General features: G+C 41.0%; 1 protein-coding gene and 1 pseudogene across 3 annotated transcripts in view; both read left to right on the forward strand.

Moving 5' to 3' along the window:
* The window catches only part of LpR1 (Lipophorin receptor 1), an 838382-nt gene that overhangs the window by 629862 nt on the left and 180660 nt on the right, over window positions 1-27860 (forward strand). The gene's annotated exons all lie outside the window — the stretch shown is intronic.
* Window positions 11093-11211, forward strand: LOC145393895 (5S ribosomal RNA; annotated as a pseudogene).

Below are 27860 nucleotides of genomic sequence, written 5' to 3' on the forward strand. Positions count from 1 at the left end.
ATTTACTCCTGGCTTGCGGTCTGTTAGACGCCGAGTGGCCATGCAGAAACACAATTCACGGTGAGTGGGCAAGTTTGGATGTTCGGTAGAGAGGCGGACGGCTGCTGTCACCAAACATGTACTTGTGGCTTGCAGTCTGTGTTACAATCTCAGAGGTAGTTAGGAAAGACTTAACCCAGTGGCCATGTGACTATGTACATTTGGTGGGGATGCGCGTACGTTTTGACACCTCTTGTGAGTCCCAGTCATATTACTCAGGTGCTGGAGGTTTGTTGGGAGTGATCTGACGAGCATGCGATGTTGACCATTCAGCACAGGAGCAGATGGATATTTTAGCTCTAGTTGTGGATTACAGCCTACATCCCACTCACGGCTCGAGCCCAGCGGCCATGAATCCAAGTGTTTGAACATGTCAGCTGGCTGGCTGAAGTTCTCGGGGACTTTTACATCCAGATACTAGCAAGTAAATTCGAATAATTGTTTAATAGATCCAAGGTCCAGCGTCTGGATAATGAACATGTCCGGATACTGCACGTCCAGATAAATGGGGGACTACTGTATATTTTTATTTTTATGTGCCAGCAATTATTGACGTTTGCTTAACAAAATTAAGATCTGCTAGTAATGACCAAATTTGGCACTGAATTCCTTAGATTCTAAGAAAGGCAGCAATAATTAAGTTGTGTATATTATTTATGTGGAAGGTATTAAGAATATATGGAGTGGAGGGGAAATTGTTGAGTGCTGTGAAGAGTATGTACAAAGGAGCTAGGGCTACGATGCGAGTGGATGGTGAGCTGAGTGAGTTCTTTGATCTCAGTGTGGGACTGAAACAGGGTTGTGTGATGTCTCCATGGCTGTTTAATATATACATGGATGGGGTTGTAAAGGAGGTGCAAGGTAGGGCAGTGGATGTGGGGGTGGCTCTAATGAATGAGGGTGAGATTTGGAAGATTCCGGTGTTGCTGTTTGCTGATGATACAGTATTGTTGAGTGAAGATGAATGGGAGTTGCAGGGTTTAGTGAATTTGGGACAGTGTGTAGGAAGAGGAATCTGAAAGTTAATGTAAACAAGAGTAAAGTTATGGTGTTTGAGAGGAATGAAGTCACAGAATGCATAGTGAGGTTGGATGGTGAGGATATGGAGAATGTGAGTGCATTCAAGTACTTGGGTAGTGTGATGAGTAAGGATGGAACTTTGGGGGATGAAGTGCGTGAAAGGGTACAGCAGGGAAGGAAGGTTGTTGGTTCACTGAAAGCAGTGATGAGAAATAGGGAGGTGAGTATGGAAGTTAAGAAGTCACTGCATGATAGTATTGTGATCCCTACCCTGACGTATGGAAGTGAGGCATGGACCTTGCAAGAGGGGAGCAAGTCAAGAATGAGAGCAGTGGAAATGAGTTACTTGAGAGGAGCGTGTGGAGTGACATGGAGGGACAGGTTGACGAATGAAGAAGTGAGGGAACGTTGTGGGGTGGATGTGGATGTGGTTGAGAAGATATAGAGAAATACACTGAGGTGGTTTGGACATGTGGAGAGAATAGAGAATGAAAGACTGACTAAGAGAGTGTATGTAGGTGAGGTGGAGGGAGGGAGAGGGAGGGGTAGACCGAGGATGAGGCGGAGGGATGGAGTTGAGAGGTATATGAGGGAGGGGGGAGTGAGTTGGGAGGAGGGTAGTCAAATGGTGGGTGACAGAGCGACTTGGAGACGTTTTGTCTTCGGCCACCCTTTGCGGGATTAGGGCATCGGTCTATAGATAGATAGATAGATATTATTTAGATATAGTATATACATATTACTGAAAATTAATAGAAAAAACTAAAAGAAACAGAATTTCTGCTCACAGCTCTTGTACCATCAAAAGTAAACATTAAGCCTCCCTCACTGAATTAGCATGCCAGTGTGTATGTGTGTACCATTGGACTTGGAAATTCATACCAGTCTGCCACAGCTACTTGACAGAAGACTGCTGTCTAGTTGTTTGTGTCAAGTTTCATTCTGATTATTCTGTATGGTTTAGTTCAAGCATTTTACCATTTATGACAGGCAGTAGAATGTGGGATAAGACCATATCTTTCAGAAATAATCATCATCACAGGATTAGATCGCACATGAAATGTTAGAGAAATAAGCACTAGAGGCTAGAGGTCATTGGGTAAAACAAATATTTATTTATTTTTCATCATTCCTCAGCCGATTCTGACACGATTCTGATTACCAGATAATTTTTCCCTTCTGATACCGATACTGCTATTAATTGGCTTTTGCTTGCCGATTTACAGCACTAAATACAAACACAGACTCTTGCAGAGAACTACAAGAAGAATTAAGTCGATCCCTATTTTTTCTCAGAAAAAGGGAAATGAGAACAGTACTAAGGGGAAATTACTCATCATGGAGGGAAGTGACTAGCAGAGTTCCACAGGGCTCAGTGCTGGCACCAGTTATGTTTTGAATATATATAAATGACATAGACAGTAACACTGGAAATGGAAGCTGTCTAAATATGTTTGCAGTTGATCCAAAAATACAAAGGAAAACTACTAACACAGATTCTTTAAAGTGCTATAAGAAGAATTTAAGATTCATGAATGGAGCAATAAATGGCAAATGGAATTTAATTTTTTTTTTATTGTGAGGAAGAAGGAACCAAAGGCTGAGCCCACAAAATGTTCATTCCAAGAAAAAAAACAAAAAACAAAAGAGAGCCAAATGCAAGATCCATTCATTTCGAGATGCCTGGACGCACTGCGTTTGAAAGACTGGAGATCATAGGAAGTAGGAAATACAGAGGGACACAATTCCAGAGTTGACCTGTTGCATAAATGAAGGACTGGGAGTAACGGTTAACTCTTGCATTAGAGAGTTGGACAGAAAATGGATGAGAGTTTGTAGCTAGATGGATGCTACATTCCCATCATAGAGGTGGAGGGATGCAAGCAGACAGTTCAGAGGAGCAGTGACCATTGAAGTAGCAATAGAAAAGAGATAAAGATGCAACAGTGCGGCGAAGAGACAGAGGTTAAAGGGAGCCAGTAAGAGGAGGAGAGTTGATGAGACGAAAAGCCTTTGACTCCACTCTTTTGAGAAGAGCTGTATGTGGGGAGCCTCCTCACACATGAGAGTTGTACTCTAAACAGGGGCAAATAAAACCCGAGTGTAAAGTCAACAACTGTGCAGAAGTAAAGAAGGCACGGAGTCGGTTCAGCACACCTAATTTCTCGGAAGCAGATTTTACAAGAGATGTAATATGATCTTTCCAAGATAAGTCCCGAGTAAATGAAACCCCAAGCATGTTCAAGGATGATGCAGGATTAAGCTGGATATTATTAAACATTAGTGGGTGCTCCTGTGGAAGATTTTGATGGGTTGATAGGTGTAAAAACTGATTCTTTGAGGTATTAAAAACAAGATTATTATTACCCCAGTCAGAGATGCGAGCCAAGCCAGACATTAGGTGTGCCATAGCCTCATCCCTTGTTTGTTTAAGTAATTGCTGAGATGGAGGTTATGGAAACCGAATGGAAAGGTGAAGGGTGGAATCATCAGCATACGAGTGGATAGGATTAGATGTACAGCTTAGAAGATCATTGATGAATAAAAGGAAGAGAGTTGGTGATAGGACAGAGCCCTGAAGAACACCTCTGTTGATAGATCTAGAAGAGCACGATGGCCATCTACAACAACAGCTATAGAACGACCAGAAAGGAAGCTGTAGATGAAGGCACAGATAGAAGGTTAGAAACCGTAAGATGGCAGTTTGGAAATTAAAAATTTATGCCAGACTTGATCAAAAGCCTTTGCAATGTCAAGTGCAAGGGCAAAGCTTTTGCCAAAGTCCCAAAAGGAGGATGACCAGGAGTCTGGAAGGTAGGTGAGAAGTTCGCCAGTGGAGCGTCCCTGACGGAACCCGTACTGACAATAAGAAAGAAGGTTGTGATAGGAAAGATGCTTTAAAATTTTTCTGTTAAGAATAGACTCGAAAACTTTTGAGACACAGGATGTTAAAGCAGTTGGACGATAGAGGGTTGGGAATGGTCACCTTTCTTTGGGACTGGCTGAATGAGAGCAAACTTCCAGCAAGAAGGAAAGGTACAAGTTGAAAGACAAAGGGGAAAGAGTTTACCTAGGCAAGGTGTAAGCACAGAAGCACAGTTCTTGAGGATAACAGGAAGGGCTCCATCAGGCCCATATGCCTTCTTAGTATTGAGACCAGTGATGGCAGAAAATACATCAGCTGAAGACATTTAAATGTCGGCCATGAGGAAGTCAGAGGGGGAAGTGTGGAGGAACAGTACCGGAATTGTCTTGGGTGGAATTGGAGGAGAAAGTCTGGGCGAAGAGATCTGCTCTATCAGTAGAAGAAATAGCTACAGAGTCATCAGAATAGAAAAGAGGAGGTAAGGATGATGAGGTAAAGTTGTTAGAAAGGTTTTTGGGAAGGTGCCAGAAGGACAAGTGTACAGTAATGTAATTAAGTTTGGGAAAATTGAGAAAAGACCAAATTGGGATTATAAGTTAGGAAGATCAACCTTACACATATCAAAAAGGGAGAAGGACCTAGGAGTGATTATGAATAACAGACCATCTCCAGCTGACCACGTCAGTGAGAAGGTACGTAACATGTATACATTGCTTGCTGTACGAGAATAGTATTCACATATATGAATGAAGACATGCTGAGTGATAAAATAACATCATTCATCAGACCAACCCTGGACAATGCATCAGTAGTCTGGAATCTTCATCTCAAAAAACACATAGACAAGACTGAAAAGTACAGTGGGTACCAAGCTTAAGGGATCAAAGCTACAAAGAAAGACAAGAAAGTATACCAACACTACAGGAGAGAAGGAAAAGAGGAGACATGATCATGCTATATAAATACATCTCAGGAAAAGAGAAAATAGACATAAATGACTGTATAACCTACGGAGAGGCATTAGCAAGAGGACACTGCAAAGAACTACATAAAAAGAGAGGCGATAAAGACATAAGGGAATTCAGTTCCCAAATAGGGCAATTGATCAGTGGAATGCACTGCCGAATGCAGTTGTGTGTGCCAAAACTAGTAATAAATTTAAGGATATGTTTGATAAAAATGGTTTAATACATGGGACAGTATGAGCTTGACTCATTCCTGTAAAGATATCATTATGTAAGAACAATTAGGTAAGAACACACACACACACACACACACACACACACACACACACACACACACACACACACACACACACACACACACACACACACACACACACAATCCAAAGTTAGTCAGAGATTCAGTAGATATAAACAAATCTATAGTAATCACTGGTATAGAAAAGGAAGAAGTAAAAAACAAGATCACAAGAGACAAAAAGGAGATGGCAAATGTAATAAGCTTATTGAAAGAAGTATCAGAGGAAATCAGTAGTAAAGGCATAGAGGAACACAAAAGGTTAGGGAAATACGAGAAAGGCAAGACAAGACCTCTAAAAGTGACTTTCCAGAGTGTAAACACTGTGGAGGAGATACTAAAAAATGCAAAGAATCTTATGGAAAAAGAGGAGTTCAAAAATGTATGGATAAAAAGATGCCTAACACAAGAGGAACTGGAATTACTGAAAGAGAAGAGGGAGGAAGCAAAAACAAAAAATGAGGGAAGATCAGAAGAGGAGAAGAACAAACTTTTTTACAAAGTAATAGGATTGCAGGTATGAAAGTGGTACAGAAACAGGATGGAATAAAAAGGAGGAAGGTAGTAAAACCTTGTCATGATAAGTATGTAAACAAGATGGTAAAGTTGATGTACTCAAATGTGGATGGAATGGTATCTAAATTACTATAGTTGAATGATTATGTCAGAGAAAGTGAACTGCAAATAATATGCCTAACTGAAACAAAATTAACACCAAGGATATCTAATGACATACTAAACTTAGAGGAATACAATATATGGAGAAGAGACAGAAATTTTAAAAAAGGAGGAGGAATTATAATATTAACTAAGAAAAATCTAAAAGTCAATGAAATAAAACCAGATATACCATCACAAGTAGAACTGATTGCAGTAGAGATCAACACATCTGAAGGGAAAGTAATTGTAGCCAATTTGTACATGCCACTCAGATCAAACACATGGGAAAGAGACGAATATGAGGACCTGGCAGAGAGTACAATTCAGAGTTTAAGATCATTACTACATGAAATGGAAGAGAGATCGGAAAGAATTATACTAACGGGAGATTTTAATACAAATATAAATTGGAATACTCTAGATATAATTAGCCAAGAAAGCTGTTGGGACCAAAAGCTCCTGGATCTCGTGCAAGAGTTTTTCCTAATGCAACATGTGAGGGAAACCACCAGAAAAAGAGGACTCGATGTACCTTCAGTGCTAGGTCTAATATTTACTAGGCAAGAAAATGATATTGACAGTTTAATATATCACCCTCCACTTGGCAAAAGCAATCATGCAGTACTAAATTATAACTTCAGGATAGCATATCACATAGTTAACAGCAATGAAAGATACAAAAAGAGCTTAAACTATAAAAAGGGAAATTATCAAGACCTAAAGAAGTATTTCTTAGAAGTTGATTGGGAAAAAGAGCTTAGAGGACAAGATTTAAATGCTGTATATAAAAAATTCTGTGAATTTTATGAAATAGGAGTCCAGAAGTACATCCCACAGCACAAAGAAGCAGATAAGAAAATACAGAAATGGTTCAATACAGAATGTAAAAAATCAAAAGAAAGAAGAGATTTGTTGTGGAATAGATACAGAAGACAATAGTGAAAGGGCATATAATAATTACAAACAGGCAAGAAACGATTATACAAGAATAAGGAGGGAAGCCCAAAAACCGTTTGAGGAGGATGTAATAAATAAAAATAGTGATCAACCAAAGCTGTTTTACAGCTACATCAGAAGCAAAACCAAAGTAAAAGATATAATACAATCCATTACGTACGAGGGAATCACTTATACGCAAGAGAAAGATATTTGTGAAGCACTAAATAAGAATTTCCAATTAGTTTTTACAGAAGAAAAAAATTTTGAGAGAGACTATGTGGAACATGCATGTCCACACATACTACCAGATATACAAATAGCAGAAAATGTAATACAGGAGGAGTTAAATAAATTAGACAGAGGAAATGCAAGTGGTCCTGATGAAATTTCATGTTGGGTACTACGAGAATGTGCAAAGGAGTTAAGTAAACCATTGTTTTTAATTTTCAAGAAATCCTTGAGCCAAGGTAAATTACCTGATATTTGGAAGAAAGCAAATATTGTCCCCTTATTCAAGAAAGGAAATAGACAAAATCCACTCAACTACCGACCAGTATCACTGACCAGTGTTGTAAGCAAGGTATTAGAAAAGCTTATAAGAAAAGCTTGGGTAAATCATCTAGAAGAACGCAGTATGATAACAGAAAGACAGTTTGGTTTCAGAATAGGAAAATCATGTGTTACTAATCTGTTGAGCTACTATGACAGAGTAATAAACACAATACAGGAAAGAGAAGGATGGGTGGACAGTATCTATTTAGATTTCAAAAAAGCTTTTGAAACAGTACCACACTAAAGACTTTTATGGAAACTGTACCATCAAGGAGGAATTCGAGGCAAACTGTTTTGTTGGATGCAAGATTTTCTCATAAAAAGAGAAATGAGAACAGTACTAAGAGGAAACTACTCATCATGGAAAGAAGTGACTAGTGGAGTACCACAGGGTTCAGTGCTGGCACCAATCATGTTTTTAGTGTGTATAAATGATATAAACCATAACACTGGAAGTGAGAGCTATCTGAATATGTTTGCAGATGATGCAAAAATACAAAGAAGAATTACTAACACAGACTCTTGTAAAGAGTTACAAGAAGAATTAAATAAACTTCATGAATGGAGTAATACATGGCAAATGGAATTCAGTGTGGACAAGTGTCATGTAATCAAGTTTGGTAAAAGTCGAAAAAGACCTGATTGGGATTATAAGTTAGGAAATAAAACCCTATACACATCAGAAAGAGAGAAAGACCTAGGTGTGATTATCAATAACAGACTATCTCCGGCTGACCACATCAGTGAGAAGGTACGGAACATGTATACACTGCTTGCAAATATGAGAATAGCATTCACATACATAAATGAAGACATGCTAAGAAGGATAATAACATCATTCATTAGACCAACCCTAGAATATGCATCAGTAGTCTGGAGTCCTCATCTCAAAAAACACATAGACAAGATTGAAAAAGTTCAAAGGGCTGCTACAAGATGGATACCAAGCTTAAGGGACCTAAGCAATGAAGAAAGACTAAATAAACTGAATCTACCAACACTACGGGAGAGAAGGAAAAGAGGTGACATGATAATGCTATATAAGTGCATTTCAGGGAAGGAGAAAATAGACATAAATGATTACTTAACATATGGAGAAGCATCAGCAAGAGGACACTGCAAAAAACTGCATAAGAAGAGAGGTGATAAAGACGTAAGGAAATTCAGTTTCCCAAACAGAGCAATTGATCAGTGGAATGCATTACCGAATGAAATAGTGTGTGCCAAAACAATTCACAAATTTAAGGATATGTACGGTAAATATGGTTTAAGACACGGGACAGTACGAGCTTGACTCATTGCTGTAATGATACAATTAGGTAAGAACAATTAGGTAAGAACACACACACACACACACACACACACACACACACACACACACACACACACACACACACACACACACACAAAGCTCCTGGATCTCGTGCAAGAGTTTTTCCTAACGCAACATATGAGGGAAACCACCAGAAAAAGAGGACTTGATGTACCTTCAGTGCTAGATCTAATATTTACTAGGCAAAAAAATGATATTGACAGTTTAATATATCACCCTCCACTCGGCAAAAGCAATCATGCAGTACTAAATTATAACTTCAGGATAGCATATGACATTGTAAACAGCAATGACAGTTACAAAAAGAGCCCTAACTATAAAAAGGGAAATTACCAAGACCTAAAGAAGTATTTCTTAGAAGTTGATTGGGAAAATGAGCTTAGAGGACAAGATTTAAATGCTGTATATAAAAAATTCTGTGAATTTTATGAAATAGGAGTCCAGAAGTACATCCCACAGCACAAAGAAGCAGATAAGAAAATACAGAAATGGTTCAATACAGAATGTAAAAAATCAAAAGAAAGAAGAGATTTGTTGTGGAATAGATACAGAAGACACAATGGTGAAAGGGCGTATAATAATTACAAACAGGCAAGAAACGACTATACAAGAATAAGGTGGGAAGCCCAAAAACAGTTTGAGGAGGATATAATAAATAAAAGTAGTGATCAACCAAAGCTGTTTTACAGCTATATCAGAAGCATAACCAAAGTAAAAGATATAATACAATCCATTACAGACGAGGGAATCACTTATACACAAGAGAAAGATATTTGTGAAGCACTAAATAAGAATTTCCAATTAGTTTTTACAGAAGAAAAAAATTTTGAGAGAGACTATGTGGAACACTCATGTCCTCACATACTACCAGATATACAAATAGCAGAAAAAGTAATACAGGAGGAGTTAAGTAGATTAGACAGAGGAAAAGCAAGTGGTCCTGATGAAATTTCATGTTGGGTATTAAGAGAATGTGCAAAGGAGTTAAGTAAACCATTATTTTTAATTTTCAAGAAATCCTTGAGTCAAGGTAAACTACCTGATATTTGGAAAAAAGCAAATATTGTCCCCTTATTCAAGAAAGGAAATAGACAAAATCCACTCAACTACCGACCAGTATCACTGACCAGTGTTGTAAGCAAGGTATTAGAAAAACTTATAAGAAAATCTTGGGTAAGTCATCTAGAAGAAAACAGTATGATAACAGAAAGACAGTTTGGTTTCAGAAAAGGAAAATCATGTGTTACTAATCTGTTGAGCTACTATGACAGAGTAACAAACACAATACAGGAAAGGGAAGGATGGGTGGATAGCATCTATTTAGATTTCAAGAAAGCTTTTGACACAGTACCACACCAAAGACTTTTATGGAAACTGTACTATCAAGGAGGAGTTCGAGGCAAACTGTTTTGTTGGATGCAAGACTTTCTCATAAAAAGAGAAATGAGAACAGTACTAAGAGGAAACTACTCATCATGGAAAGAAGTGACTAGTGGAGTACCACAGGGTTCAGTGCTGGCACCAATCATGTTTTTAGTGTATGTAAATGATATAAACAGTAACACTGGAAATGAGAGCTATCTGAATATGTTTGCAGATGATGCAAAAATACAAAGGAGAATTACTAACACAGACTCTTGTAAAGAGCTACAAGAAGAATTAAATAAATTTCATGAATGGAGTAGTACATGGCAAATGGAATTCAATGTGGACAAGTGTCATGTAATCAAGTTTGGTAAAAGTGGAAAAAGACCTGATTGGGATTATAAGTTAGGAAATAAAACCCTATACACATCAGAAAGAGAGAAAGACCTAGGTGTGATTATCAATAACAGACTATCTCTGGCTGACCACATCAGCGAGAAGGTATGGAACATGTATATACTGCTTGTAAATATAAGAACAGCATTCACATACATAAATGAAGACATGCTTAGAAAGATAATAACATCATTCATTAGACCAACCCTGGAATATGCATCAGTAGTCTGGAGTTCTCATCTCAAAAATCATGTAGATAAGATTGAAAAAGTTCAAAGGGCCGCTACGAGATGGATACCAAGCTTAAGGGACCTAAGCTACGAAGAAAGACTAAATAAACTGAAGCTGCCAACACTACAGGAGAGAAGGAAAAGAGGTGACATGATAATGCTATATAAGTGCATATCAGGGAAGGAGAAAATAGACATAAATGATTACTTAACATATGGAGAAGCATCAGCAAGAGGACACTGCACAAAACTGCATAAGAAGAGAGGTGATAAAGACGTCAGGAAATTTAGTTTCCCAAACAGAGCAATTGATCAATGGAATGCACTACCGAATGAAATAGTGTGTGTCAAAACAATTCACAAATTTAAGGATATGTACGATAAATGTGGTTTAAGACACGGGACAGTACGAACTTGACTCATTCCTGTAAAGATACAATTAATACCACGTTGAGTACACCGCTTTCCGTTCGATCAGCGAAGTTAAGCAACGTTGGGTCTGGTTAGTACTTGGATGGGTGACCGCCTGGGAACACCAGATGCTGTTGGCATCCCTACGTCAAGTGGGGTTGGTGGAGGATTAGTGCCCCTCCCTGTAAAACAATTAACTCTAAGCCCTTGGCCACCCTGTCTGGGATACATGGCGTCTGGCAATGAATGAATGAATGAATGAAAAGAACACACACACACACGCACACAAAATAGATGAGCTGACAGTTCAGGTAGGTTCACTTAAAAGGAAGATCAGTGAAATTGCAAGTACAGTTGTCAACGATGAGAGTATTATGGAGGAATTCAAAAATGATTCAGTGACAGTTAGGCAAGCAAGTAGTCTGATAGACCAAAATAATGATATTGAAGAGAAGATAACCCAGGTGAATGAAGTGATGTAAAGTTATAAAGATGATGTGGAAACTACGTATGCTGAAATGGTGAAAGTAGGAAAGACTTAGAAACAAGAGTTGAAGAAAAAAGCATGAGAAAGGAAATGAAAAAAATAATCCAAAACAACCCAAAATTGGTCAAAGATTCAGCAGATATCACTAAATCTATAGTAATCACCGGTATAGAGGAGGAAGAAATAAAAAACAAAATTTCAAGTGACAAAGAGAAGATGGCAAATATAATGAGCATATTGAAGGAAGTGTCAGAGGAAATCTGTAATAAAGACATAGAGGAACACAAAAGGCTGGGGAGATATGAGAGAAATAAGTCTAGGCCTCTGAAAGTAACCTTCCAGATTGTGAACACTGTGGAGGCAATACTAAAAAAGGGAAACTCATGGAAAAAGAGGATTTTAAAAAAGTGTGGATAAAGCGATGCCTAACTCAAGAGGAATTGGGAATTACTGAAAGAGAAGAGGGAGGAGGCAAAAACAAAGAATGAGGAAGATCAAAAGAAGAGAAGAGTACTTTTTTTTTACAAAATAATTGGACTACAGGTAAGAAAGTGGTACATGACCAACAGGGAACAGAAAGGAGGAGGGTAGTAGACTCAAGTCATGGAAAATATCTAAACAAAATGGTTAGGTTGATGTATTCAAATGTAGATGGAGTGGTGTCTAGATTATTAGAGACTGTATTAATGAAAAGGAACCACACAGTATCTGCCTAACTGAAACAAAATTAACCCCAAAGATATCAAACAATTCCTTATGATTAGAGGAATACAATATATGGGGAGCTGCAAGGCTTGGTGGATGAGTTTGAGAGAGTGTGTAAGAAACGGAATCTAAAGGTGAATGTAGGGAAGAGTAAAGTGATGGTCTTTGAGAGAGGTGAAGTTAATGAATGTACAGCGAGGTTGGATGGTGAGGAATTGGAAAATGTGAGTACGTTTAAGTACTTGGGTAGTGTGATGAGTAAGGATGGAGGTTTGGAGGGTGAAGTGCTTGAAAAGGTACAGCAGGGAAGAAAGGTTGCTGGTTCTTTGAAAACAATGATAAGAAACAGGGAAGTGAGCATGAAAGTGAAAAAGTTACTACATGACAGTATTGTGATACCAACTCTAACGTACGGAAGTGAAGCTTGGACATTGTTGGAAGGACACAAGTCAAGAGTGAGAGCAGTGGAAATGAGTTATTTAAGAGGAGCCTGTGGAGTCACGTGGAGAGACAGGCTGACGAATGAGGATATAAAGAAGCGTTGTGGTGTTGATGTGGATGTGATAGGAAGCGTTATGAGGAACACACTGAGGTGGTTTGGCCATGTGGAGAGGATGGAGGGTGAAAGACTGACGAAGAGAGTGTATGTGAGTGAGGTGGAGGGGGGAAGAGGGAGGGGGAGGCTGAGGATGAGATGGAGGGATGGGGTGGAGAGGTATATGAGAGAGGGTGGTGTGAGTTGGGAGCAGGGGAGTGAAATGGCGGGGGACAGGGCGACTTGGAGGCGATTTGTTTGTGGCCACCCCAAACGGGATTGAGGCATCTGGCAATATATAGATAGACAATATATGGAGAAGAGACAGAAATTTAGGAAAGGGAGGAGGAACTATAATCTTAACAAAGAAAAATATGCAAGTCAAAGAAATAAAACTAGATATACCCTCACAAGTAGAACTGATTGCATTGGAAATTAACACACATGAAGGAAACTTAATTGTGATAAATTTAGGCCCCGTCCACATGAGCGGGCAATGCCTGACGGGTACTGCCTGCTGAGCCTATATCCCTCGCTTCTTTAGCAGTGTTACCAGATCGAGCAGTTTCTGGCGGCCATTGGTCACTACCAAGCACACTTGTTTTGTGGTCCACAAGACAAGCATTGCCTCAACAACGGGCAAAAGTGTTAGAGATAGTTTGCCAGTGGTGTCCCTGCTTCTGACGTCATCTATGCTCGTGCCTGCCAGCCACCTTCTAAATGTGTGAATTGGAATGTGATTGCCCTTCAGGCACTGCCCACTCATGTGGACGGGGCCTTATACATGCCACCTAAAACAAATGCCTGGGAAAAAGGTGAATATGAAGACCTGGCAGATAGTACAATTCAGAGTTTAAGAACATTATTACATAGAATGGAAGGGAAATCTGAAAATTGTATTAACTGGAGACTTCAATTCAAATATAAATTGGAGTACTCTAGATGTAAAAAGCCAGGAAAGGAGTTAGGATTAAAAGCTCGTAGATCTCGTGCAGGAGTTCTTCCTAACACAGCTTCTTCTTCTTCTTCTCCTTTCGACTCTCCCCTTAGGGGTTGCCACAGCAGATCACCCGTCTCCATCCTACTCGGTCTTCTACATCTTCTTCTCTTACGCCTACCACCTGCATGTCCTCCTTCACTTCATCCATAAACCTTCTCTTTGGTCTTCCTCTCTTTCTGCTGCCTGGTAACTCCATCTCCAGCATCCTCCTCCCGACATACTCCTCATCCCTCCTCCGCACATGTCCAAACCATCTCACTCTCGCCTCTCTAGCTTTGTTCCCAAAATGACCTATGTGCGCTGTCTCTCTAATATGTTCATTTCCAATTTTGTCCAACCTCGTCACTCCTGGTGAAAAACGCAATATCTTCAATTCTGCTACCTCCAACTGTGCCTCCTGTCTTTTTGTCAGTGGTACTGTCTCCATTCTGTACAACATGGCTGGCCTCACTACAGTCTTATAAGCTTTCCCTTTCATTTCTGCAGAGACCCTTCTGTCACAGATCACTCCTGTCACCTTTTTCCACCCAGTCCATCCTGCCTGCACTCTCTTTTTTACCTCTCTGCAACACTCTCCGTTACTTTGTATAGTTGACCCAAGTATTTGAATTCATCTACCTTTGCCACCTCAACACCTTGCAGTCTCATGGTTCCCCTGTCATCTCCCTCATTTACACACATGTACTGAGTCTTGCTTTCTTACTTTCATTCCCCTTCTCTCTAGTGCATATCTCCATCTCTCAGGCTCTGCCTCAGCTTCCTCCTGGCTCTCACTACATATCACAATGTCGTCTGCAAACATCATTGTCCGCGGAGGCTCCTGTATAATCTCATCTGTCAATCTGTCCATCACCATTGCAGACAAGAAGGGCTCAAAGTTGATCCTTGATGCAATCCCACCTCCACCTTGAAACCCTCAGTCATTCCTACTGCACATCTCACTGCTGTTGCATTATCGTCGTACATGTCCTTCACGACCCTCACGTACTTCTCTGCCACTCCTGACTTTCTCATATAATACCACAGCTCCTTTCTCAGTACCCTATCATAAGCTTTCACCAAGTCTATAAATACACAATGCAACTCCTTCTGGCCTTCTCTGTACTTCTCCATCACCATTCTCAAAGCAAATATGGAATCTATAGTACTTCTTCCTTGCATGAAACCAAATTGCTCCTCACAGATCCTCACTTCTCTTCTCAGCCTAGCTTCCACCACTCTTTCCCATATCTTCATTGCATGGCTGATCAGCTTTATACCTCTGTAGTTGCTGCAGCACTGCACATCACCCTTGTTCTTGAAAATCGGGACTAGAATACTTTTTCTCCACTCCTCCGGCATCCTCTCACCCTCCAGGATTTTGTTAAACAGTCTAGTAAACAACGTCACAGCCATCTCTCCTAAGCTCCTCCATGCTTCCACTGGTATACCATCTGGGCCCACTGCCTTGCCATCCTTCATCCTCTTCATGGCATTCCTCACTTCCTCTCTGCTGATCTCTTGCACTTCCTGACTCACTACCTCCAACTCATCCAACCTTCCCTCTCTCATATTTTCTATATTCATCAACTCTTCGAAATACTCCTTCCACCTTCTTAGTACACTCGTCTCACTTGTCAATACATTGCCATTTGCATCCTTTATCATTCTAACATGCTGCATGTCCCGCCTGGCTCTGTCTCTCTGCCTGGCTAATTGGTACAGGTCTTTTACCCCATCTCTGCTATTCAGCCTCTCGTACAGCTTCTGGTATGCCTTTTCTATTGCCTTAGCAACCTCTTTCTTTGCTATGTTCCTCGTCTCCTTATACTTCCGAATGCTTTCTTTGTCCCTGTGTCTATCCATATTCTTCTTTGTCTGCTTCTTCCTGTTTATGCTAACCTGTACTTCCTCATTCCCTCCTCTGTCCCGATGTCACCCCAAGTACCTTCATGGCTTTCTTCCTCACCACTTCTGAGATAACTGCCCATCCGTCCTCATCTTCCCTGCCTCCGAAAGCCTGGCTCACCTCATCCCTAAATTTACTACTGAAGTCTGGCTCCTTCAGCTTCCACCACCTAATCCTTGGTTCAGCTCTCACGTTCCTCCTTGTCTTCACTTTCAAACTCATCTTTCCAACCAACACCCTATGCTGTCTTACTACACTCTCCCCTGGCACTACCTTACAATCACTGAGTTCATTCAAATTGCATCTCCTGCAGCATGTAAAGGAAAACACCAGAAAAAGAGGATTTGATGATCCATCCATACTAGATCTTATATTTACCAGACAAGAAAATGAAACTGACAGTATATCACCTCTCATTCGGCAAAAGTGACCATCTAGTATTAAATTGTGCGTTCTGGATTGCACATAACATTACCAGTAATGAGAGTTACTAAAAGAGTCTAAATTACAAAAAGGGCAATTATCATGACCTGAAGAAGTACTTCTTAGAAACAGATTGGGAAAAGGAATTTAGAGGACAAGATTTTAATATTATGTATAGGAAATTCTGTGATCTTTATGAAACAGGAGTCCAAAAATACATCCCACAGCACAAAGCAGCAGATATGAAAGTAAAGAAATGGTTTAATACAGAGTATAAAAAAGCAAAGAAAAAAAGAGACTTGCTGTGGAATAGATACAGAAGACAAAATAGTGAGAGGGCATATAACAACTATAATAGGCAAGAAATGATTATACAAAGGTAAGGAGGGAGGCTCAGAGACAGTTTGAGGAGGACATTGTAAATAAAAGTAGTGATCAACCTAAGCTTTTTTACAGCTACATCCGAAGTAAAACCAAAGTTAAAGATAAAATACAGTCCATTACGGATGAGGGGATCATCTATTATAATAATAATAATAATAATAATAATAATAATAATAATAATCTGGCCTTTTGTTTCTCAAAAGCGCCAGTTCTTCCTTTTGGGATTTCACTAACGCTCGACACACATACATTATTTTTGCAATTACAAGAATTGTGACATTTCTTGTATATAATACAAGCAACATGATATATACATGAAAGTGGCAATAATTAAACCCTATAATCATCCGTCATAGTACCTCTCTCCAGGTCATAGCATTTTGAAAAAAGAAAGGCTTTCAGCTGTCTCTTAAAGGATTCAACAGTAGAGAGTTGTCTTATGGACAATGGCAATCTGTTATATAATCTAGGGGCTCTGTATGCAAAAGAACGATCAGAGAAAGATGACTGGTGAATGGCTCCTGGCTCATCAAGATGCAAGGAATCATCTTCACTGCGTAACATCACACCCGGGCGTATTGATGGGAGTTTTAACAATTCAGCAAGATACTTCGGTTCACCAAACTTAAGAACCTTGAATGTAATAAGACACAGTTTAAATTCAGTTCTAGCCTTTACTGGTAACCAATGCAACTCAATCAGAAGTGGGGTAGTTGAGGTTCTCGGGGGGAGACCAAAGATAAGCCGTGCCTCCCTGTTCAACACAGACTGAACTTTTGTTAGTATATTATTTGGAAGACCAACCCACAGTGAATTACAATAATCAACACGAGACAAGACCACTGCATGGACCAATGTTAAGAGGTACCGTCTATTCAGGAATCTTCTCACAGAGTACAGATTTCTGATATGCAAGTTACACCCTCTTACAACCTGATTAATATGTTCTTTGTAATATAACTTAGAATTAAAATAAACACCCAGATTTCGAACAGAACTGACTGGATGCAGCTGTGACACACCAATGTTCAAAGCCAGGGCAGTCAGTGTCATCACCCCTTCTGTTTCCTCTGATGATGATGATCTCAGTTTTACCATCATTCAGCTTAAGTTTCCTCTTAGCCATCCAAATCTTAATATCAGACATTAGAGATTCAAACTTTGTCTTAGTATCGTTGATATCTGACATCTTAACATAGAGCTGGGTGTCATCAGCATAAAAATGATAGGACACATCATGAGCATCAAGTAGAGACGATAAACTACTTGTGTAGATAGTAAATAGAATTGGACCCAAAACTGATCCTTGAGGGACTCCAAATAGAAGAGGAGCAGAATCAGAGCTAGCGTAATCAACAACCACTCTCTGAGATCTGTCCGACAGATACGACTTAAGGAGCAAAAGGGCACTATCACGAACGCCATAAAAATACAGATCATCCAACAATAATTTATGATCTACTGTATCAAAAGCTGCAGACAGATCCAAAAGAACTAGGAGAGAGGACATCCCACTACAAGTGTTTGCCACCAAGTCACTCTGAATCCTTGTTAGTGCAGTTTCAGTTGAATGGTATTTTCTGTATGCTGATTAAACAACAGGAACAACTCTGTTGTGTTCCAGTAGTGGTAAGAGTTGATCGAGTATGGCCCGCTCAATAATCTTGGATAAAAAAGACAGGTTAGAGACAGGACGATAATTTGTCATGCTCTCGACATCAAGGCCAGGTTTCTTAATTAGGGGCCTAAGCAAAGCACGTTTCTCAGACTGCACAAAATTACTTTCTAAGAAGCATCTATTTATTATGTTGCAGATAAAGTCTGCAGCATGCTCATACACATCAGGCAATTGTGACATGTTACATGGATCGAGTGAGCAAAATGTTTTATTAAGTTCTCTGATGTAACATTTGACTTTGTTTACATCCAGCGGATGAAATGTTGAAAGCAAATGATCCCCGGTGCACAGTGGCTGGAAGTCAACTGAGTACGTTTCACTAGGAGAACTGCTGTCTAAATCACTTCTTATGCGAGATATCTTACTTGTAAAAAATGAATTAAAATCAGAAGCCAATTGGGCATCAGATACAGAAGTTGGTTTAACAATTACATTCCTCTGACCAACCAAATTGTTCACAAATGCAGACAGTTTTTTTTTTATCACCACCACATGAATCAACTTTATTTTGATAATACCTAGCCTTTTGGGCTTTTACAGTGTGAACGACTGCTCTTCTCGCAAAAACATAACGCAAACGAGTTACTTCAGTCCGCTGCAAGCGCCACTCACGTTCTGCCCTTCTACGTTGTCTACGCAAAGAATTAATGGATGGACCATACCACGGAGAATTATCACGTACAGTGATTGTTTTTACTACCTCAGGACAATAATGGTCAAAAATTGACCTGAGCTCGTTGTTGTAAATATCAACCAATTCACCAGAAGAAAGAACTGAAGAATCGATGGAGTTTAAATGTTGATCATTTTCAAAACACATCAGCTGGCGGTCAACATTGTTGTAGTTTCTGAACCTGATGACCTTTTTATATGAAGGGGATTTTGGGACATCAAAACTAAGAGTGATCAGAGCATGATCAGAGATGAGGGGGTCAAATGAGTCAACCTCCACATCTGATATGCGCCTGCAACCAACAGGGGACAAGATCAAGTCAAGGACATGTCCTGAGACATGAGTTGGATTACTCACATGATAGAAAAAATTGTTCTGGGTGATCAACTCAAGGAATTTTGAAGAAAATGGTTTTGACTCTGGACTGTCAACCCAATAATTGAAATCACCACAAACAAGAAGTTATCCAGGTTTAAGAGAAAACCCTTCAAGAAACTGCCCAAACTCCTCCATAAAACCTCGATCTCTGCCCGGATGACCTGGTCGATAGACAATTGCAATTCTAATGGTATTCTGATGGAAATTTATTAATACTTCCATAAATTCAAATGAAGATGGGGTCAGGTCTGAGTCAATGAGAGAGACGTTTGCAAGTGCTGCCGAGTAGATGAGTGCTACGCCTCCTCCCGGATAGTCAGCAGCAGGCCTGGGAATACTAATAATAGAATGTGTCTTAGGCAAAGCATTACGAATAATATCGATATCAGACTCATACAACCAGGTTTCAGTCAAGCACAATATGTCAAGCTCGTGCTGATTTAGGGTTTCATTAATATCTATCTGTCTGTCTATTGCCAGACGCCTCAATCCCGTTTGGGGTGGCCACAAACAAATCGCCTCCAAGTCGCCCTGTCCCCTGCCATTTCACTGCTTTGCTCCCAACTCACACCCCCCTTTCTCATATACCTCTCCACCCCATCCCTCCATCTCATCCTCGGCCTCCCCCTCCCTCTTCCCTCCTCCACCTCACTCACATACACTCTCTTCGTCAGTCTTTCACCCTCCATCCTTTCCACATGGCCAAACCTCCTCAGTGTGTTCCTCATAACGCTTCCTATCACATCCACATCCACACCACAACGCTCCTTTATATCCTCATTCGTCAGCCTGTCTCTCCATGTGACTCCACAGGCTCCTCTTAAATAACTCATTTCCACTGCTCTCACTCTTGACTTGTGTCCTTCCAACAACGCCCAAGCTTCACTTCCGTACGTTAGAGTTGGTATCACAATACTGTCATGTAGTAACTTTTTCACTTCCATGCTCACTTCCCTGTTTCTTATCACTGCTTTCGAGGAACCAGCAACCTTTCTTCCCTGCTGTACCCTTTCAAGCACTTCACCCTCCAAACCTCCATCCTTACTCATCACACTACCCAAGTACTTAAACGTACTCACATTTCCCAATTCCTCACCGTCCAACCTCGCTGTACATTCACTGACTTCACCTCTCTCAAAGACCATCACTTTACTCTTCCCTACATTCACCTTTAGATTCCGTTTCTTACACACTCTCTCAAACTCATCCACCAAGCCTTGCAGCTCCCCTTCGTCTTCACACAACAACGCAGTATTATCTGCAAACAACAGTACAGGGAGTTTCCAAACACTATCCTCTCTCACCAGGGCCACTCCAACATCCACTACCCTACCTTGTACCTGTTTTATTACCCCATCCATGTACAGATTGAACAACCATGGAGACATGACACATCCCTGTTTTAAACCAACTTTCAAAGAGAAAAATTCACTTAGTTCACCATCCACACGCACTGCAGCCTTCGCACCATCGTACATACTCTTCACAGCATTCAACAACTTCCCATCTACTCCATATATTCTTAACACTTTCCACAATCCTTGTCTATCCACCCTGTCATATGCTTTCTCCAAATCCATGAGAGCCGCATACAACGTCTTTCCCTTCTCTAGAAACTTTTCCACTAAAGATCTGAGAATGAATATCTGATCTACACAACCTCTTCCCTTCCTAAAGCCTCCCTGTTCTTCTCCTCTCTGTTCTTTCTCTAACTCTGTCAGTAAGTATCCTACCATACACTTTTCCTATTATACTAAGAAGACAGATGCCCCTATGATTACCACACACTTCTTTTTCCCCTTTTCCTTTGTTCAAGGGAATAATTAATATAGTCTATCTTATTATGGATGGAACGAATATTTAAAAGACCCATCCTTAACTGGTTCAAGAGGGACGTAGTCAGTTTTTTGAATGGTCAAAATTGGTGTTTTTAATTAATCTATTCCTATGAGAAATCATAATTGGACATTCTCTGCTTGATGCAAAATGGGCAACTGCCTGTGACTTTGAATTAGCATCTTGATGTCTTAAAGAGGAGCAGTTGATGCATTTGGGAGAATTTCTGTTACTACAGTCCTTAGATTTATGGGCTCCAGCACAAAAGACACATTTAGGTTCATCACTTTTCCTAGAACATCTCTCAAATGTATGACCAAAGCCTTGACAGTGATGACACTGTGTAACCCAGAATCTGTTGAAAGCGCAGCATCTTGTAAGATCCACATAGATGTAATTGCCCTGTTCTACAATGGAGGATCTCACCTCTGGCGACATCTTCAAGACAGCAGTTTTGGTGTCATTCCTTGTCCTTGTGAAGAGAAGGTTGAGGGTACAACCTCGATCAACGAGCATCTTAATTTTATTGTTTTTTCTCAGAATATTTGGGATGATGTCAGAGTCATCCAAGGAAGAGGAAAGGCCTGTCACGGTCATTTTAGGCAACATTTTCTTTGGCTCTGATATGCAAAAAGTGCCCTCAGAGCCAAAATGATCAAGCAGCACCCCAGTTGCTTCACCCTTGGCCTCAGCTGATGGAAACTTCATTACCAGCCCACCAGCCTTGGTCTTAAGGCAGCTGTCAACCGGTACCGAGTTAAGCACGCCTCTGATGTCTTCTGGTCCCATCTGATTTGTCAGGGCACCAGCGCCACTCTCTGGTTTCACAATCAGTACATGCTGACTATGAATGGCTTTTTTCTGGCCATGAGCACTGATCTCAATTACGCCCCCAGGCAGATCCTTCCCTCCCCCCACGAGAGACCCGCGAACACCATCCGCAAATGACTTGGCCTGATCTTGCGTGACCGCCATGGGTGATGAGACCTTGGTCTCTAGTGCCTCCAGTCTATTTGATACGTCTTTGATTGCTTGAAAGATCGGCCCAATAACTTTATCTTCAAACTCCTTCTTGATACTACTTCCTCCACCAGTCAAGACCTCGTCTGCTGGTGCAACACACTGGCTACACAGCCAGCAAAACCCAGTTGGTGGCTCCTCTTCATGAATGGATAGTCGCTTGCATCCAAATTTTCACAAGCTATATGAATCCACTCGCTGCAGTAGGTGCACTTCAGTGCTTGTGCACTTTTTGCTGCAGTCCTACTGCAGCGAGGGCACTGGTGTTGTTTACTCATGATAAGGGAGAACAAAAAACAAAACAAAATGACAACAACAGCAAAACGTATATACAATACTGCCCGGGAAAAAACCAGGGTAGCGCCGCCCCCATTTGTGTCACCCTAATTTAGGAGAAAAAAAGAAAACCGAAAGAAAAAAAAGCACAAAAAACAGAAATGGAAAAAAAAAACAAAAAAAAAACAGGGTGTCTGCAAGGTCACCACGAGCAGGTGGGGTACGACTTGACTACCCTTCTAGGAAAGGTAACCCAAACCGAGGTGCCGCAAAAGTGCTGAGATGGTATTGAAACTTTTCCCAATTTGAGCTTTATAGCAGCAGCAAATACGTCACTTAGGCAAGACCTCATTGGTTACGATACTGCCACTGCGCAAAGAGAAAGAGAAAGATATTTATGAAGCACTAAACAAAAACTTTCATTAAGTTTTTTACAAAAGAAAGAAATTTTGAGAGAGATGATATGGAATATACATGCCCACACATATTACCAGGTATACAAATATCAGAAAAAGAAGTATGGTAGAGTTACGTAAGTTGGACAAAGGAAAAGCAAATGGTCCTGATAGAATTTCAGGTTGGGTGCTACATGAATGTGCAGAAGAGCTAAGCGGACTGTTGTATTTAATATTTGAGGAATTCTTAGGTCATGGTAAACTACCTGACATTTGAAAGAGAGCAAACATTGTTCCCCCATTCAAGAAAGGGAATAGACAGGATCCACTCAGCTATCAACCAGTATTACTGACCAGTGTTGTAAGATACTAGAAAAGCTAATAAGGGAAGTTTGGGTAAAACATTTAGAAGAACACGGTATGATAACAGAGCGGCAGTTCGCTTTTAGGAAGGGAAAATCATGTGTTACTAATCTGTTAAGCTATTATGATTGAGTTACAGAAACATTACAGAAAAGAGAAGGATGGGTGGACAGTATCTGTTTAGATTTTAAGAAAGCATTTGACAGAGTACAGTACCACAACAAAGACTTTTATGGAAACTGTACCATCAAGGAGGTATCCAAGGCAGTCTCTACTGTTGGATGCAGGATTTTCTCAGAAAAAGGGAAATGAGAACAATAGTAAGAGGAAATGACTCATCATGGAGGGAAGTGACCAACGGAGTGGCACAGGGCTCGGTGCTGGTGCCAATTATGTTTATAATATATATAAATGACATAGTATCATTGGAAATAAGCTATCTAAATATGTTTGCAGATGATGCGAAAATTCCAAGGAAAATTACTAAGACAGGTTCTTGCAAAGAGCTGCAAGAGGAATTGAACAAGCTTCATGAATGGAGCAATAAATGGCAAATGGAATTTAATGTGGATAAGTGTCATGTAATTAAATTTCGTAAAAGTGAGAAAAGACCAGATGGGGATTATAAGTTGGGAAGATCAACCCTACACATATCAGAAAGGGAGAAGGACCTAGGAGTAATTATCAATAACAGACTATCTCCAGTTGATCACATCAATGAGAAGGTACATAATATGTATACATTGCTTGCTAATATGAGAATAGCATCACATATGTAAATGAAGATGTCCTGAGGAAGATAATAACATCATTCATCAGAGAGGATAGTGTTTGGAAACTCCCTGTACTGTTGTTTGCAGATGATACTGTGTTGTTGAGTGAAGACGAAGGGGAGCTGCAGGGCTTGGTGGATGAGTTTGAGAGAGTGTGTAAGAAACGGAATCTGAAGGTGAATGTAGGGAAAAGTAAAGTGATGGTCTTTAAGAGAGGTGAAGTCAGTGAATGTACAGTGAGGTTGGATGGTGAGGAATTGGAAAATGTGAGTACGTTTAAGTACTTGGGTAGTGTGATGAGTAAGGATGGAGGTTTGGAGGGTGAAGTGCTTGAAAGGGTACAGCAGGGAAGAAAGGTTGCTGGTTCCTCGAAAGCAGTGATAAGAAACAGGGAAGTGAGCATGGAAGTGAAAAAGTTACTACATGACAGTATTGTGATACCAACTCTAATGTACGGAAGTGAAGCTTGGACGTTGTTGGAAGGACACACGTCAAGAGTGAGAGCAGTGGAAATGAGTTATTTAAGAGGAGCCTGTGGAGTCACATGGAGAGACAGGCTGACGAATGAGGATATAAAGGAGCGTTGTGGTGTTGATGTGGATGTGATAGGAAGCGTTATGAGGAACACACTGAGGTGGTTTGGCCATGTGGAGGGGATGGAGGGTGAAAGACTGACGAAGAGAGTGTATGTGAGTGAGGTGGAGGGGGAAGAGGGAGGGGGAGGCCGAGGATGAGATGGAGGGATGGGGTGGAGAGGTATATGAGAGAGGGTGGTGTGAGTTGGGAGCAGGGGAGTGAAATGGCGGGGGACAGGGCGACTTGGAGGCGATTTGTTTGTGGCCACCCCAAACGGGATTGAGACGTCTGGCAATAGATAGATAGATAGATAGATCAGACCAACCCTGGATTATGCATCAGTAGTCTGGGATCCTCATCTCAAAAAACACATAGATAAGATTGAAAAAGCACAAAGGGCAGCCACAAGATGGGTACCAAGCTTAAGGGATCTAAGCTATGGAGAAAGACTGGGAAGACTGAATCTACCAACGCTGCAGGAGAGAAGGAGAAGGGGAGACATGATTATGCTATATAAATGCATCCCAGAGAAAGAGAAAACAGACATAAATGAAAATATATCATATGGGGAAACATCAGCAAGAGGACACTGCAAAAAACTGCATAAAAAGAGAGGAGATAAAGACGTAAGGAAATTCAGTTTCCCAAATAAGGCAATTAATCAGTGGAATGCACTGCCGAATGAAGTAGTGTGTGCCAAAACTATTCATAAATTCAAGGATATGTATGATAACAATGGTTTAATACACGGGACACTATGAGCCTGACTCATTCCTGTAAAGATACAATTAGGTAAGAACACACACACACACACACACACACGCACACACGCACGCACGCACGCACGCATGCACGGATGCACACATACGTACGGTTGGTACAGACAGTACATGAGTGTATGGGCAGCATAGGAGGTTGCGTACTAGGAATTCACATACTGTGAATACATAAACTTATGGGAAAAATTACATATGGGCGGCACCCCCCTTCATCTGTAACCCTTGAGACTCCTTTCAGACCTAATTATTGTACTGTACAGCGAAACTTTCTAAGTCATATTACCTAAGATAAAGTAAACCAACAAGATTATGGCTTTACTAAATCAACAAGGATATGGCTTAACTCAACCAGGAAGAATATGGCTGCTTACCTTATCCCAAGAGGACAACAGGCTTGATGGATGTAAGAAGGGGATCCAAGGCAGGGTGAGGCACCTAATGTGCTCCTTCTGCACCACCCACCACACCACCCGACACACCACCTTCCTCACCACACTCGTCATCAGCACTTTTGACACTTTCATTAGCTAATGCACTCACTTCATTCATAACCCTTCAAAGTCTATTTCTGACACCTCAGACATCGCATTATCCCCTTGATCCTCCCCAGGAAATGGCTCTTCTGATGTTGATGGGAGTGATTCCTCACTTTCTTGAGGCTGCAGGTAACGGGTGATGAGGGTTTGCTTCCTTCTCTCAACCTCCTAGTTGTGCCTGCCTGTGTAGTAGTGGAAGGTTCTGTCCAGTGAAGTCATCATTTCCTCCACTCGCAACTGACATCGTTCGATGTCCTTGAATTCTTCCTTGAATTTATCTAGGGCACACAGTACCCAGCTGATCCCCATCATTGACAAGTCTCCACTCTCCATCACTGGTGCTGCAAGTTGTTCTGCTGCAGTCTCCTGCTCTGCATCTTGGGGTGGCAATGTTGCTTGCTTGGGGTAACCCCAGATTTAGGCCTCTCTTCATTGCCATCTCACCTGTTACAAGTTTAATTCTATCTATCTATCTATCTATCTATAGCCCGACGCCCTAATCCCGCAAAGGGTGGCCGCAGACAAAACGCCTCCAAGTCACTCTGTCACCCACCATTTGACTCCCCTCCCCCCAACTCACCCCCCCCTCCCTCATATACCTCTCAACTCCATCCCTCCACCTCATCCTCGGTCTACCTCTCCCTCTCCCTCCCTCCACCTCACCTACATACACCCTCTTAGTCAGTCTTTCATTCTCCATTCTCTCCACATGTCCAAACCACCTCAGTGTATTTCTCCTAATCTTTTCAACCACATCCACATCTACCCCACAACGTTCCTTCACTTCTTCATTCGTCAACCTGTCCCTCCACGTCACTCCACATGCTCCTCTCAAGTAACTCATTTCCACTGCTCTCACTCTTGACTTGTTCCCCTCTTGCAAGGTCCACGCCTCGCTTCCATACGTCAGGGTAGGGATCACAATACCATCATGCAGTGACTTCTTAACTTCCATACTCACCTCCCTATTTCTCATCACTGCTTTCAGTGTACCACCAACCTTTCTTCCCTGCTGTACCCTTTCACGTACTTCATCCCCCAAAGTTCCATCCTTACTCATCACACTACCCAAGTACTTGAATGCACTCACATTCTCCATATCCTCACCATCCAATCTCACTGCACACTCTGTGACTTCATTCCTCTCAAACACCATAACTTTACTTTTGTTTACATTAACTTTCAGCTTCCTCCTCCTACACACTGTCCCAAATTCATTCACCAAACCTTGCAACTCCCATTCATCTTCACTCAACAATACTGTATCATCAGCAAACAGCAACACCGGAAGCTTCCAAATCTCACCCTCATTCATTAGGGCCACCCCACATCCACTGCCCTACCTTGCACCTCCTTTACAACCCCATCCATATATATATTAAACAGCCATGGAGACATCACACACCTCTGTTTCAGTCCCACATTGAGATCAAAGAACTCACTTAGCTCACCATCCACTCGCACCGTAGCCCTAGCTCCCTCGTACATACTCTTCACAGCACTCAACAATTTCCCCTCCACTCCATATATTCTCAATACCTTCCACATACCTTGCCTATCTATTCTGTCATAAGCTTTCTCCAAGTCCATGAAGGCAGCATAGACTTTCCTTCCCTTCTCTAGATACTTCTCCACTAAACATCTTAGAACAAATATCTGATCTACACACCCTTTTCCCTTCCTAAATCCCCCTTGTTCTTCTCCAACTAGCTCCTCTGTCATATGCCTAACCCTATCAATGAGTATTCTACCATATATTTTACCAGTCACACTAAGAAGGCAAATACCCCTATGGTTACCACATACTTCTCTCTCCCCTTTTCCTTTGTACAGAGGAACAATTATACCTGATTTCCAGTCCTCTGGAACCCTTCCCTCTTCCCAAGCCAATCTACACAACTTCCATATCCACTCCACAACAATCTCACCCCCATACCTAAGCATTTCACCACACACTCCATCAATTCCTGGGGCCTTTCCCAGCTTAATCTTCTTCATCGCTTCCACTACTTCCGACCTACTGATCTCTTCCTCCCTCCTCTCATCTCTTCTTCTCCCAGCCATTCCCCAACCACTTATACTCA

This window comes from Coenobita brevimanus, chromosome 25 (genome assembly GCF_032717465.1).
Source record: "Coenobita brevimanus isolate Jiangsu-jjx chromosome 25, ASM3271746v2, whole genome shotgun sequence".
NCBI lineage: Eukaryota > Metazoa > Arthropoda > Malacostraca > Decapoda > Coenobitidae > Coenobita > Coenobita brevimanus.